The following is a 14947-nucleotide window of genomic DNA, read 5'->3' as shown; positions in this document are numbered from 1 at the left end:
TGTCTACCTTACGGATTGTGGAATGTCTTATACTCTGTTGTATATCAAAAAATTTCTGACAGATGTGTAAAGGTCTGTAGACCGTGGCTTTTGACTTACAAGCACAGCACTCCAAACTCAGCTCTCATGGGACTGACCAGCCTAACAGTTTATGTGGTTACATATTGTTTATGTTTCTGGACCAAACAAGCAAACAGGACCAATAGCCCTTATGGTTTTGTTTCTGGCAACTTATCTAGCAATAAGTTGCCATCACTATTTCCATTAAATGCAAGCCAAATTTACTATTACACTTTGCTAGTAAAATCGGTATAAATGTCAACCCAATTAACATTAAAACAAATATTGAAGTGACTTGAAAGGTGGACACCTTTCAAGGGAAGCCTTCCCAAAGAAAAAGTGTTTAAATACAGAAGACAATCATGTGTTTATAATAACATTGAACTAAAATGTAAACACAATGAGAAAATATTATCCGTGTTTCTTAATGCGAGTGGATGGATTGGTTTGGTAGGGAATTGTGACTTTTATTCAGATGATATTAAAAATTAATGCAATATGAATTAATTGCATTTTGTCTCATCAAACTGCATTTTAGGAGAAGTATAAAAGGCAAAATACAATTTCCTTGTACCCATATTTGCATTGTGTGGTTTTTTTCTTTTTTTTTTTCTTTGTCTCAGTTATCTGCTCCTCTTTGTGTTTTCCATCTATATATATCTGGTTCCTCACAGTTATGGCATTCACATTTGCTCTTTGTATTTATTTTCAAATATTCTTTTAAAAACCCAATTTATGAATCCTCTTTTCAACCTTCAGTGCAGCCTATACTCCATTAACAGGAACTTTGACATTATCTTTCTGTTTCACTGGTTACAGAGGAGAAAATCTAAAAGACACTAAAAATTTATCTGGTTTTGCTGTTGATTTTCAACGGTTTGTCATATGACCCAGAATCTTGACATTCTGACATGTTTCTCCACTGTTAAGTTTTTGGTAACAGCCAAAATGAGGGGGAAGAACAAAAGGTAGGATTTAAGCAGAACTCAGTATTGAGTCATTAGGTGAAGCTTTAGGGACGTTGGTTAAACTCTTTAAGCACCCAGAGCAGATACCGCGGCCTTGAGGCCAGGTGTCTCCTGAGAGCATCACTGCTGTAGGGTAGAGTCATTGTCAGTGATTTAAAAGACTTTTTGTGTGAGATAGGTCAGGACCGAACCCAGACTTACGAACCCCTGAGTGAATGCATTTGCCACATAACATAGGTTTTTGGGTTTTGCTTTTAATGATGTTATTAATTTCAGCAATAATAAATGAATTCTCCAATAACCTTCTTCACACTTTTCCATAGACCTGCAAAAAGCAAATCAGTTGTATATGGGTCTGTTTTGATAAGCATAAAGAAACGGGCATGACCCCTCACTAAAACTGTTCCCTACTGAAACCCAGTTATGAATTATCTCTACATTCCCCCAATATGCATTTTAAACTCATCTTCTCCCTTAAACTGTTGTTATTTTTTTTTAACTGCTGATAACTTTGGTTGAAGCACAGTATGTCAAAGTAGGAATAGGCTCTTACCAAGAGCAAACCTCCCCTCAGCCTAGGCAGACTTTGTATTATTTCAGGAACTTAACTTTTTTTTGGCCACCTGATGTGTTGGACTCACAGAGAGGTAATTAAAAATCCATGTGTTTAGTATGATAATTTAAAACACAGCTACTATATGGAAAAGGTATTACCACAGAGTACCTGGGACATATGCCAGAAAGGCTTAAATAAGGGAAGAAATATGTGTGTTTGCTCTCTTATCTCAATAGACCAACAGTAAAAGTTTCTAAATTGCAAGGATCTGGATATGAATTCAGAGAATAGGACATAATTTTAACTAGCAACTGGATATACTTACCACTCTCCCCCAGTCTTTTTGTTCAGAAGGACGAAAGCTGGCTTCCTTCTCGCTTATTTTGAAATCATCAGACCATAGTGACTGCATTGATGACCTCTTCCAAGTCTATCTTTTGCTATTTTTAAGGTTTGGATGGTACACTTGGCCTAGGTTACACCCAAAGCTGTATGACAAAAGAAGTCATACCAGGTGGAGTTGTAATGCTTCAGTGCGCCATTTGTGTTTGATACACAGATTTCAAACACTCAGGTAATCTTACAGTCCAATCTTTCACATACTTAGAGGGTTTAGGGACCATTTTATTCAAATGTGTTCATCACTTCAAAAAATTATAGCTGTTGGGTGATAATTCCATTCTATAAGAGATCTAGTGTTTTTACAGCTGACAGGTGCTTGTGATTTGCCTGACAAGTATGTGTTGCGTGTATTGTCTAAAATACACAAGCACACACACACATACATACATAATGCAATATATTTAGTTTCAGACTACTTAAACTATGTAAAAGTGTCTTGTCCTTTATGCCCCCATATCGTAGCACTAGCAAACGTCTACCCAGCTGTCACGGAAATGAGCTCTTTGCAGGCTTACAACTGGGAATGTTGATCACCAGCCCGTGTTTCTTCATTCTGCATACATGTATATAAAAAGTAAATACTTTCTGTTCCTGGACTTCCACCTTTCCAGTGGATAAGGAGTGTTTTGTGTTGATGAAAAACAAAAGTGTTTGAAGAATAACACATCTGAAGAGGTTAGTTCTATTATTTAATGAGAACAGAAAACATATCCATCTGGCAAAATCAGCTTTCCAGGATATTTTTTGTGGAAGTACGGGATTAAGTGAAAATAATTTTTCAAAGGAGAGGGAAGACTTAACCCTAAATAATTTATGGAATACAGGGATTTCCACAAATTAAATGGCATGAACATTTTCTTACAATTGGCATTCCTGAGGAATAATTCATCATTATTTTTTATACAGGGTTATATGACAAAGGATAATTTAGAGTGTTTTCATATTAAAAAAACAACTTTCAGAAGGTCAGACGTACTAAAAGCAGTGCATGCAGTAAAAACACTACATCTACTAGTTATTTGCTGCAGTTTCACTGTACATGAACACGATTTGCCCAATTAGGAAACTGAATTAATAACTGGACATGTGCATTTCATGGACAAACACAATACTACATGTGTACAATGGATGCCCAGTGCCATACTGATTTTGTTTTTTAAGTGGGCATTTTCTTCAGCTGAAATAGTTGAATTTCACATTAAACAAAGATGAACTATCTTCCATTTGATTTCAGCTGAAGTCATTGGCAAATGTAAAAACACAGTTTACATGTGCGTTTGTCGAAATAAGGCAAAAATTTACAACCACACGTGTTAGAAGGATTGTGCTCCTGGGCATTCAAAAAAAATTAACCTAAACAAGAAGGAATAGAAACACAGAGACGCGATCAAAGTGAAGAAGAAACTGCCTTATTTATGCACCTACGGGCTTCCTTCTCTGTGATGTAGTGAGAAGGGCAAGTTACGAACTGTCCCAACCCCTTTTGTGTCTGTACAGGCAAATCCCTGTCTTGAGTGAAGTATTACTCTAAATCTCAGTCCTGAAAGCTATTGCCTGAAGCTCACGCTGTGCAGCGGAGCTGCAGCCACAGACACCGCTTGAGTTAGTGCAGCTGCTCAGTCCATCACAGTCCTTGCATTCGGCAACTGCTATTTTGCGGCGGGGCGGTTTAGAGTTGTACTATCCGGAATGCTGCAGTCCTCGTGAAGTACTGCCAAGTGGAGGATCCTAGTATAAGGTCTAAAATCTCAGACCAATTGCAGTTTATTTGCAGTTTGTTGTTTAGTCACTAGATGTCTCCATATGCTGTAAGCAAACACAGACTATGCTTGCTGGTAAACAAAGAAGAAATCGCTAGAACTAAAGTTACGTGGAGCAGCCTTTATAGGAATATAAATGACTTATCACTTCGTTTCCAGCTGTCTGGAATTTTCCCAAGGAAATAATTACGTTGGAAAGCGCTGGCTGTATTTCCCGAACCATTTCATTGAAAGTCCCTCGAATCTGATCAGGGCGCCTTTTTTTTTTTTCTTTTGCCTTTTTTTTCTGGATGGTTTTTTTTGGGTGGGTTTTTTTTTTTTTTGGTAATGAGTTTGGCCCAACCTCGGTGCTCTGGAGACGGTGGGAGGTCCCAAACTTAAAAGAAGCCCGTTCTCGGATCTACATCAAAGCTGGCAGCCTGAGAGGCTGAGGTGCCGTGGAGCTGTGGGTCCCCAGCAAAGGTAAGTCCTGGGGCTTCACAGTCCTTATGAGTTTCTAAACCAGCTTGATGTTCTTTGCAGTGGAACAGCTGCAGGGACTGGTTCCTTGAAATTCAGAACATTAGGGGGTTCTGTTTGATTTTACTCCAAATCGGACTTTAAAAAATAAAAAAAAATAAAAAAATTACCAGAAAGTGGAATCAAGATTTTCCAGCCAGCTCTTTTCACAGTTTGGAGACTTTCCCGGGCTATGACTCTTGTAAGTACCTTTATTTTCTATTCCCTTGCAGCCCAGTGAGCCTACAGGTAATGATAATCGTGTCCTACCTTTCTGCTTCTTGCCATCCTTGCCTCCCATCTGCTCCGCACGTCCCTGCCTGCGGCCTTCACGGGGACAGCAGCTGTGTCCCCCCTCCCTGCCCTCCTGCTCCTTTACCGGCTCTCCCACAACGGGCACCTTTTACACCTCCCCCGGCAGCACCTCTGTCTGCGCTTATAGCGTGGATTTAATACATATATATATATCTATGTATGTGTGTATATATATATGTATATATGGGGTTTTGTGTTTGGTTTTTTGGGGGGTTTGTTTTTTGGTTGTTTTTTTTTTTTTTTTTTTTTTTAACCAGACATGAGCATCTAACGCCGTGTTTGGTCTTTAGCTGTAATTTAGCTTTTTTCCCCGCCGCCCGCAGGACAGCTGGGGATCGGGGCAGGAGGGCAAAGCTCCCGCCGCCCCAGCCCTGGGGTGCTGCAGGAGCCGGGGGGGAGGGGGAGGACGGGACGGGACCGGGGGCTGCTGCAGTCCCGCCGGGCCGGGGGTGTCCGATGATGGCCGTGCCGGGGGTGATCGGCCGGTCGGTGCGGGCAGCGCGGCGCCGGGCGGAGCGCGTTGCGGGGCGGGCGGTCCCGGGGCGTCCCCGCTCCTCCCCCGGCGGGGAGGCGGGGGCGGCGGGAGGCGGGACCGCGACGGCGGGGGCGCAGCCGCCTCCTTTCGGGGCCGGGGATCGTCGCCCCGGGGGAGGCGGGGAGGGGGGAGCTGGGGCTGCGGCCGCTGCCAATTGCGTAAGGGCGGCAGCCGGGGTGGGGAGCGGTGGGAGGTGGCGAGCAGCCGGGCGGCCTCCCGCCGTGTCCGGGGCGGGGAGCGCCATGCCGCCGCCCTGAGCGCGCCGCCGCGCCGGGCCCAGGTGAGTGCGCGCTCGGCCGGGGCCGGGGGCCGTGGGCTGGGTAAAGGCGGCGGGGACCGGGGAAGGGCGGTACGGGACGGGCCCGGGCTGCCGGGGCGGTCGAGCCGCCCGGGAAGCGGGCCGGCCTGTGGCGGCTGCCCGGCCGGCCGCGGCGGCACCGGCCTCTTTTGTTCCCCGGGCCGGCGGGAGGGGAGAGAAGGAGGGAGGGGAGGGAGCGGGGGCGGCGGGGCGGGGAGGGCCGGGCCGGCGGCGGGCGCAGCCGCGGATGCCGGGAGGAGCCGCCGGCTCCGCCCGGGGCCGTGCGAGCGCGTCCCGGTGGCGGAGGCGGCGTGTGGCCCCCTCCCCAGCCGCGCCCGGGCCGGCAGGTGTGGGCTCCGCGCCCCGCCGGGGGTCTGGCGGCAGGTGCGGCGCGGGGGAGGGGAGAGAAGGGGGCGGGGGTTGGCAGGGTTTCCTCGCTTTTGTGGGCGCTCCCGATCCCGTGCTCCCGGAATCGGGCCGGCATGCAAGGCTGGGCTCGGACCGTGTCCACGGCAGTGGCTCCGCTGGGACCTGTCCCGCTGGGCGTCCCCGAGCGCCCGGGGCTGTGGCGGGTTGCCCTTCGTCTGCCTGGTAGCCAGCGGCCCGCTCCCGCTTGCCCAGAGGCACGGAAAAGACGGAGTGGGTGTTGTATGTCCCAGCCCTCCTAATAAAAGAGGGTGTGCGGTGATGAATGCGCTACATCATATCTTAGATGAGGGGGGGGTGAGCTGAAGATGCTATCCTAGTTTATATTTTAAATGTGAATTAATGACACGGATTCTTCAAAAGGGAAGAGATTTGATACTCCTGAATGGTTATAAAAACAAAATACTGCCTGGGGCTTGACAAAGACAATGCATTAAGGAAGATAAAGCGGTGCTTCAGATTTTGGGGTGGCATCAGTTAAGTTTTGGTGAATCACAGAAAAAGATTTGTAGCAGCTCATCTGCATTCCTGATGAGAAGTGGCCCATGGGTAGCAGTAGGGAGGAGGGGTGGTTCATCTTTGTTCTTTGGAGCCCGTAGCTCCCGGAGGTGCTTTGTCTACACGGATGCTGCGCACTGCCTGCGGGAATGTGAAATCTTCTGCCAGATCAAGTTTTTTGGGCTTGCTCCTCTTGCTCTCTGCCTAGTAATACAGCATCCTGCAGAGTGTACGCCAGGGGCTCAATCTAGGCAAAGTGTCGAGAAGAATAACAGTTCTTTGTAAAGCATAAGTAATGCCCCTAGCTATGAAGGGATTCAGGAAGAAAAAGAAGAAAAAGGGGGGGGGGGTGGGCGGGGGTGGGCTGGAAGACAAGAGGACTGCTGTGAGGTCCTTGCTAAAGTGAGATTGCTGAAGCGTCTCCTGAAATTTAGCATCTGATCTGAACAGTAGGTGTGGCATGTGCTGTTTTGTGATGTGGATAGGTATTTTCTCAGTGGCAGACTGTAGGGTTTTTTAATTGGTAACATTAACACTTAAGCCCCACAATATTTTGTGGGGAAAGTGGTGGTGAGGGTTGGCCGGAAGCTTTTAAGCTTCCCATCAGACTTGTTGCTAATCGGTGGAGATACGAAGCAGTAGAGGACGGTGACCCCTGTGTGGAAGAAATGTTATTTTCAGCAGGCCCTGTAAAATCCACTAACGGCGTCCCAGCTGTAGCTGGTCCCATGAGTGGAAGAGTTACCATTTGGTGGCACAGTTCACATTTCTTGCAAGTTGACGAACCAGGGGATGGGGCAGGGGAACAAAAAGGTTGTTTTTCCTGTATGGCGTGAATATAAAAGCAGGTACAGCGCAAGGAGATCTACTGATCCTAGAAGCTTGAAGAACAAATTGTGGAATTTCCCGTTATTTTACAGTTTATTTAGTTTCTAAATCTCAGTTGATATAGCTTGTACTTGAAAGGAGGTTAGGAGGCTTTATTTCCTTGAGTAATGGTAGGGTGCAGTGAGACAGGTGCTTTTCAGTCCGATTTTAAGTACTTGAAAGCAACATTCTTATCACCAAAGATGCAAATAGATGCCAGCTTACCTTGGACAATCTGGACTAGAAACTGTTCTTTAGTTGCAGATAACTCATTAATTTGCTTTTCATGCCAAGCACAGTCAATAGCTTCCTTTATCTTGTGTCCCGCAAGTTGCAGAAAAATCTTTAATAAACAGTTTTAGCATACTATGTTTGTGCATTTTGAAGTAAGTCAGTTCAGCTTCTTGGCGTAGAAATCCTGTTTGCAGAAAATGAGCAGTGTTCTGCCCATAGTTGTTTTTCCTCCACCTGAGGGAAGAAAGATGGGTATTGGAAATGTCAAGGGTGTTATTCAGCGACTCAGTTATGTTTATCTTAACCTGTGTGAGGTAGCCTTTTGCTTCTTTACCCCTGGGAAGGCGCTGACCACCCTCTTATGCTGGGATCAAAGCTCCACCTCCTCTTTGTTCTGCCTTGCCCAGGAGATGGGGGGGAGCCGGGGAGGAGGGGGCGAACCTATTCCCCAGCAGTTGCTGGTGGCTGATGCTACAGCCTCCGCAGCTGTAGAGGTGGCCCCCCCCACCCCCGAGTACCCCCCAGCCCCACAGCTAAAGGAGCAGCTGACGGGTCTCATCCTGCATCTCGGCAAGGAAGCTTGTCCCACAGTGCCTGCAGTGACTCTGTTCTTCACCTTCTGCCTGCCTGCACCAGTGATTTGAAAACTGATGAGAGAAATTAGTGGGAAAATTATAGAATCACAGAATGGTTCGGGTTGGAAGGGACCTTAAAGATCATCTAGTTCCAACCCCCCTGCCATGGGCAGGGACACCTCCCACTAGACCAGGCTGCTCAAAGCCCCATCCAGCCTGGCCTTGAACACTTCCAGGGATGGGGCATCCACAACTTCCCTGGGCAACATGTTCCAGTGCCTCACCACCCTCACGGTAAAGAATTTCTTCCTGATATCTAATCTAAATCTCCCCACTTCCAGTTTAAAGCTGTTACCCCTCATCCTATCACTACACTCCCTGCTCAAGAGTCCCTCCCCATCTTTCCTGTAGACCCCCTATTATCATCTAGTAAATCTCACTTTCTGTATTTTAAAAAATTACGTGATAGGAGCATAGTCCAAAGTACATCGGTAAAGTTCATCCTTTGCATTAGCAAGGCAATTGTACAAAATCAGCTAAAATATACATCAAAACATGATAAAAATCTGTATTGTAAATTACAGTTTCTTGTTTGGAATTAAATCATTATTAAATTTGTTTCATTCTCAGTTTATTTTTACTAAAAAGGATTTCACTACTGATTTAATGGAGATTTTTTTGGCAAGACAAATGGGAATGAATTGTTTGTAGATGTGGGTGTAGAAATCCACAGAAGTATTTTCTTGGAATAGTAATACTGAGAAAGGAAATGGAGAGGGAGTAGAAAACTATATACCTTGAAGAAAGATGTGAGGGAGAAAAGTGATGTATTTGCCAATATGGAAAGGAAGTACTGAAGAATTCTAAAGAATGCAAATTCTTAAGAACTTGTAACTGATTTTATTCCTTTGCTGTGGAGTAAGTTAACAAAAGGGAATGTACTGGTAGCTCTTCTGTTTTTTTGGTGCATGGGATTAAGAAGAAGGAGGGGAAAAAAAAGGGGTAGTGCAGTCATGCAAAATGACTAGCTATGCCTGGCAGGATGTTGCAGGAGTTGGCTGTTGGGTGCAAAGTCCTTGGAGTTTCCTAGAAAGGAATTTACCACAGTAATCCAAAATATGAATGCAGCCACCAGCTCAGCAGAATGCATACTTATTGGTGGATTAGCGGGCTTTGTTTTGCTTTTTGAACACTTGCTTCTGTTATGAGATATCTCAAATAACGCTGTTGGTGATTTTTATAAAAGGGAAATGATAGAAAATGTTTTTTTCTTTTCTAAAATTGTACAAGAGTTTTTTTATGTTGTGTAGGTTAATTCGCTGTACGTTATTCACCAGGCTCTCGACTTGCCTAGTTCTGTGACTCCTGCAATACCTTAGAGCCACAGAGGATGTTGTCATTCAGACATGCAGTCAAGTTATCCGGCGTTAGCTTAGCTGTGGAAACTCTTTTCACAAGGCTGTTACTTTTAAGGCTTTGTGCTCTCACGGATTTAGCTGGTAAGTGCCCTGCCCTTCTGCTGGAGGCCACCATTCCTACAGAAAAATGAAAACTGTTGCTATGTTTCAGCTACCAGATGTCAGTCTGGTGCGTTAATTTAAGCCATCGGGTAAAGGTGTATTTTGTGCTGATAGTGTCAACAGACCATTGCAGCGGCTGAGCTGAAGGGGGTATTTGGCCCTTATAGGAGGAGGTGATTTTGGAAAAGTGGGGGCAGAAGAAGGCAGCTAAATGAGCTCTTGAAGCACAGTAGAGGAATGACCATATCATATCGAGCGAAGTGTCCATCCAGACAATTACCCGATGTCTGACAGTGATGAGTAATAGATGTCTGGTAAAGATACTGCATAATGTTGCTACTGCTTCCAGCCTCCAACAGCTTAGGGTTCAAGGACTTCCTAAGCTCAAGGCAGTATTATTTATCCAACAATTCTTGACTGACTTCTATTCTGGACCTTGTTGCTCTTTCAACCTACATAAATTCTTGAAGTCAATAGCATCCAGTACTGAGTCAGGTTCAGAGACCTCTGTATGTCTGCTTTTTCTCTTTTTTTTTTTTTTTTTTCCCCTTCTTGGAAGAGACATGAACAGTCATTTGCCTTCTGAGTGCTACTTCTGACTGTGTGGACCCATGTCATATATCCTCTCTCTTAGTCATCCTTCTCCAGGATGAAGAATCCTTTGGGGGTTCAGCCAGCTAAGAGGTACTGATGTCACAGCTGTTTGCTTAGTGGATGTGATTTGGAGCTCTTAGCTTAATTTTATCTTTTAATGCAAACTCATTTAACTTGGCTAATACAAATGCAGGACAACTCTAAAAGAATGTGGGTGTGCAGCTACAGCAATTCAGCTTCTCAAGCAGCATTGTTTTCTTTGTGGCTGATGCGCAACTGAAAACTGCAGAGACAGTCCTTCAAGTAAGCAGAATAAGGGATGGCATATAATTTACTGAAATTTGAGTTCGACTGAAAAAAACCAAAACCTGTAAGAACTTGAGAGCTTTATCTGAGAAGAAAACCAGGTTAAGTACAAAGAACCAGGATAAAGAAGAAAGAAATGCATAAACTGATATGGAAGACAGCATGTGATATGAGTGATTTAATGTTTTAAATATAGTTTAAACATGACAACCCACTGATTATTAAGTCATTCTGTTAATACATTCAGGAGTTTCTTGGAGTATTTATCCTTATGTCTGTTGACCAAAGCTAAATACAGGATCTGACTCTTTTTCCCTACTGCCTCTTATCTCCTGTACTGTCATATATCTTTATAATCTATTTATGAGAGCTCTTCTAATTTAATAGGAAGAAAATAGGTATCTAATCTCACCTTCGTCCTCTTAAATGGACTTCAGAGAAGAATTCTTCTCTGTTTCATCAGTGATTCAAGGTAGTGCCAGAACTGGATTTCACTTCGCTGAAGTATATGACCATCACATAGAAAAATTTTCTGCATTGAAGTCCTAAGCTGTAGCTGTTTTGGATGGGGTTTGTGTTCTAGAGACTGCACATATCTGTAGATACCACTGTTTCTTATTGTCAATAGAAGAAGTCATTTAAAAATACTTATTTTCCCGTTCTTAATTTTTATTCCTACCATCTTCTTCAGGTTCTTTAAGGTGAATGCTGCAAATCCGTTACTTTCGCGTGGAAGCTGTTGACTTAAACAGAGCTATTTATTTGCTTAAAAGTAGGCTTGTACTCAGATGCATCGCTGAGCTGAGGGAGACCAAAGTGTTCTGTAAACTAACCCTCACAATATCCCTGTGAGGCTAGTGACCGCTTTTCTTCCTCATGTTACAGGCTTGGGGCCCAAATAAGCTGTGACTCACGCAGCAAGCTAATGGCACATGCATAAGTAAAATGCAAGTTGCCACTCTTGATCTCTTAGGTGTGTTATTAAATCTTTAATTTCTGAAAGTGAGAGAAATGGTAAAAATCACTGAGTTTGTGTTGCCTATTTCAGCACACGTGCAGTATTTCCTTGTGTGCTCCTTTGGATCCTCTCTAAGTCATTGGTCGATTGTATGCAAAGAAACGAATGATTTCTGAATAATTTCCTCCAGCAGAACATGCTGTTGTTTTAACAATGCATGAAAAACAGAACAGAGTTTCCCAATTTGTGAGTGATTTATAAAGAATAACTGTGTCCAAAAGAAACAGAGGAAAAAAATGAAGTCACTGTAAGTGTCAGGCATCATTTTAGATACACAGACCACAGTGATGCTGTAGTTTCTGGCTTATGTTTCTTTGTTTCAATGCGCAAGATCTGAAGATGTTACCAATGTATTAGAGCACACTGAAAATGGCAGTGCCTTGAGGTCAGTTAAGAACACTTGACTGCTTGCAGGATAACGTTTGGTGCCCAGAAACTGGAAAAGACCAACACGTCCCTGCAGTTTCTGCAGTAAAATGCATCTTTCAAAAGAACTATGAAAATCCCTAAATTTTTGCATATGAAAACATGAAACTTTATGAAAAGTTAGATGTTTTCATCTGATGCATCAAATGCTTTCCTGACAATTATGTCAGTGAAACCACGTGACTGTTTCAGGACTCATTCACACAAACTGTGGGTGAAGGGCAAAAGCCCAGTTGTCATTGGAGAAGGGAATAATTTCTCTTGTACAAAACCCCCCCTTTCCCTCTGACCTTTCTGCCTCATCCTTAATGGAGATCTACAAAACGCCTTCAGAAGAGGCTAGGAACTAAATTCATGGCTCTCCTGTATGCTGTAAGCCATGAACCTTAGAGTGGTTTTGCTTGTCCTGCTGTAATTTCATACTTGTTCCTGCAGGCAAACTCATATTCCATAGGCTACAAATTACCCGTCTCCTTCCTTTGGGAAGCAATCTTCTTGCCATCTTCTCCCCCTTGCCCCAGCGTCCTTTCTAATCCATAGATAAGTAAATCGTTTTGCACACCACCTAAATATGTAATTAAACTTTCCCTACTCGTAATATAGGTTTGAAATTTGCTTCTGACTTGGAGAGAGATTTGTGTGCTCAAAAGATTTCATTAGACCAGCTAATGAAGATAACTTCTATCTACAGACCTTGTCTTATACTGTAAATATTATGCATGCTTGCACTTCTGTCTCTTGATCTGTGGTGCTTTGGAAAGACTTGTTTTAGGAAATGTGGTCCTCAGCTTGAGTAGTTTCCAGTGGTTGCGTATCATGCAATTTTATGTGTTTTCTGTGTGCCAAAAAGTTCACTAAAATTAGTAGTTGCTACACAAGAAATTAAGAAAATCTGGTACAGTGTAACTTATTTTGGATGAAGTTACTGTTCTTACTGTGTTGGTGTATCTGTTTTTCACTGACTGTTGCTATTTGTCCTCTGATTTTTTTCTGAAACTGCTGGGCAAGGGAGAAGGCTCAGTGGTGACCTGCAGCGAACAGCGTATGTGAGAGAAGATGTTTAGAGTTTTCATGCTTTTTTTAGTCATCTGGGATTTTTCAGCCTGTTAGACGCACTGTTGTGATTTCCAGCAATTACTTAACTGGGTTAATGTCTTTTACCGTGCACATATTCTTTCCAGGTTTTGCACAGGTGGGTGGAAAAGTGGGTTCCTACAAACATGCTGCCTGTTATCATAGTGTAATTTCAAAACAAGGCAGTGGAAGAAAATGTGGAACCAGATAGGAGAGCATGTGTTTACTGGGAACCTTTAATTTTCGTAACAGTGAGGTTAAGATTTATTGAAGTGGGGACTTCTAAGGCGCTGGAAACATTGTCCTGAAATTAGTATCTCCACTGCAGTTGACCAGCTTGGAGGCTTGTGAAGGTGTGCACGTCGTGCTTTGGGAGTTTGCTTTACACCACTTTCTGTTCAGTAATTACAGCTACTTACGAGCTTTTTAATGCTGACTTCTGGTCACTTTCCCTTCTCTTGGGTTTCTCACTGCCCTTTGATCTCGTACCAGACTAGTGCCTGTGCCAGGAAAGCAGCAGTAACCAATCTGGCGCTGGGTTGCATGCGGAAGTACTTTTCTTGATGTGTGTGGTTTTCCCCCACCCTTCCTTAGTCTTTTCCTTAATAGTGATTATATACTCTCAGATTAAATGGTGTGGTAGTAGGCCAGTGCTACAGCTGCTGGTGTTTGATAGCCCGGAGCAACAGAAGAGAGGTTTCTTCTACTTTCTCTTTTATTTTACTTTTAACGCCTGTGAACTGTGCACCCTTAAAACACGTTTTTAAGGGAAGCATTCATTTCTTTGCACTGTGTGGGGGTAAGTGCACTTTGTTCACAAAGTTTTGAGAAGGTGCAAGGGTGCGGGACTTCTCTAGTGCGTTTGACGTGTTTTGTTATACTAAGCATTCAACAGCGGAAAAGTGTGAAATATCTTGGTATATTTCCCACATTTTCGGTGGTGTCAGGTGGTGTTTTGAATTACCTCCTAAAAGAATCCAATTCCTTTCCAGGAAACAAGCCCTGGACGAGTAACAGATAAGCATGCTGCTTGCTTCTGAGCGCAGGCTCACATCTCAGGAGGTTCAGATGTTATCCCTTGGTTGTACAGTGCATATGTTTCTAGTTTCTGCCAGTGTGGAACAATGTGGGCTTGTATGAGTGTGTAGTAGTGGCACAAGTTAAAAGTGGTGAAGGAATACGTGAGGAGACTGGAGATGTTGCAGCCTGTTTGGAGGCTCGTTGCTGTCTGCCTGCTGGGGTTTGATGTCCACAGCTCAGATGCTCTGTTGGCAGAGCCAGACATGCAGGTAATCACTGTTGTTACTTAGATGCTGAGCAAAATAAACTTTTTCTTTTTTTTTAAGGTGGTTTAAGCTGTGTTGGCTGATGTGATGAGTCTGAGAAGTACTTGCTTGCTTTCTTATGTTGTGGGAAGGGGTGCATAAGCAGAAGTCTGGGTTGTGTGGAGTAGCACTACTCTTGCAGAAGAGGGACATGCAAACAGTGAAGCCTTCCAGCAGATGGGCGGTAAGGAGTACATAGCGGGCTGAAACATCTGAGATGCTCTAGCTGACTCTGTGCATTGGAAGCTTCCATGGTAGTGGTGAGCTGGCAGCACGTACTTACGTGTGTCCCTGGCTAAAAGTCCCCTGGTGAATAGTGGATTTGAGAATATTGTATAGTACCTTGTTGAAGGCTGAAGGGTAAAAAGTTTTAGAAATACTGAGGTAGCAGTCTGCCTGAATGGCATGGCAAATAACAGATTTACAGAGGCTCAGTTCTGTGTAACTCTGTTAGATAAGGTAACTGGTTGAATATTGCGCAAGAACTTGACTTTTACTGAAATCATGCTGAAGCAAGCCGCAAAGTGAAATACTGCATCACTCTGTATACTACAGTGCAGTTGTAAAAGCAGTGGTGTTCTTGTCTAGCACTACACCATCAGGAGGAGATGCCCAGATCACAAGCTCCTTTAGGAGAACTTCTACTTCTGTGGGTTTAGGAGAACCTGATGACAGAAGCCAGCCCTTTCTGG

The 14947-nt window shown here is 44.0% G+C and overlaps 1 protein-coding gene across 1 annotated transcript in view; it reads left to right on the top strand.

Moving 5' to 3' along the window:
• The first annotated feature begins 5265 nt into the window (after nt 1-5265).
• CEMIP2 (cell migration inducing hyaluronidase 2) overlaps nt 5266-14947 on the top strand; it is a 51081-nt gene continuing 41399 nt past the window's right edge. Inside the window, exon 1 of the mRNA XM_074570250.1 lies at nt 5266-5374. The gene's annotated coding sequence lies outside the window, so the exon portion shown is untranslated. The remainder of the gene's footprint in view (nt 5375-14947) is intronic.

Source organism: Larus michahellis, chromosome Z (genome assembly GCF_964199755.1).
Source record: "Larus michahellis chromosome Z, bLarMic1.1, whole genome shotgun sequence".
Lineage (NCBI taxonomy): Eukaryota > Metazoa > Chordata > Aves > Charadriiformes > Laridae > Larus > Larus michahellis.
The sequence above is the reverse complement of the archived record's forward strand: the minus strand, read 5'-3'. Positions and strand labels throughout refer to the sequence as shown.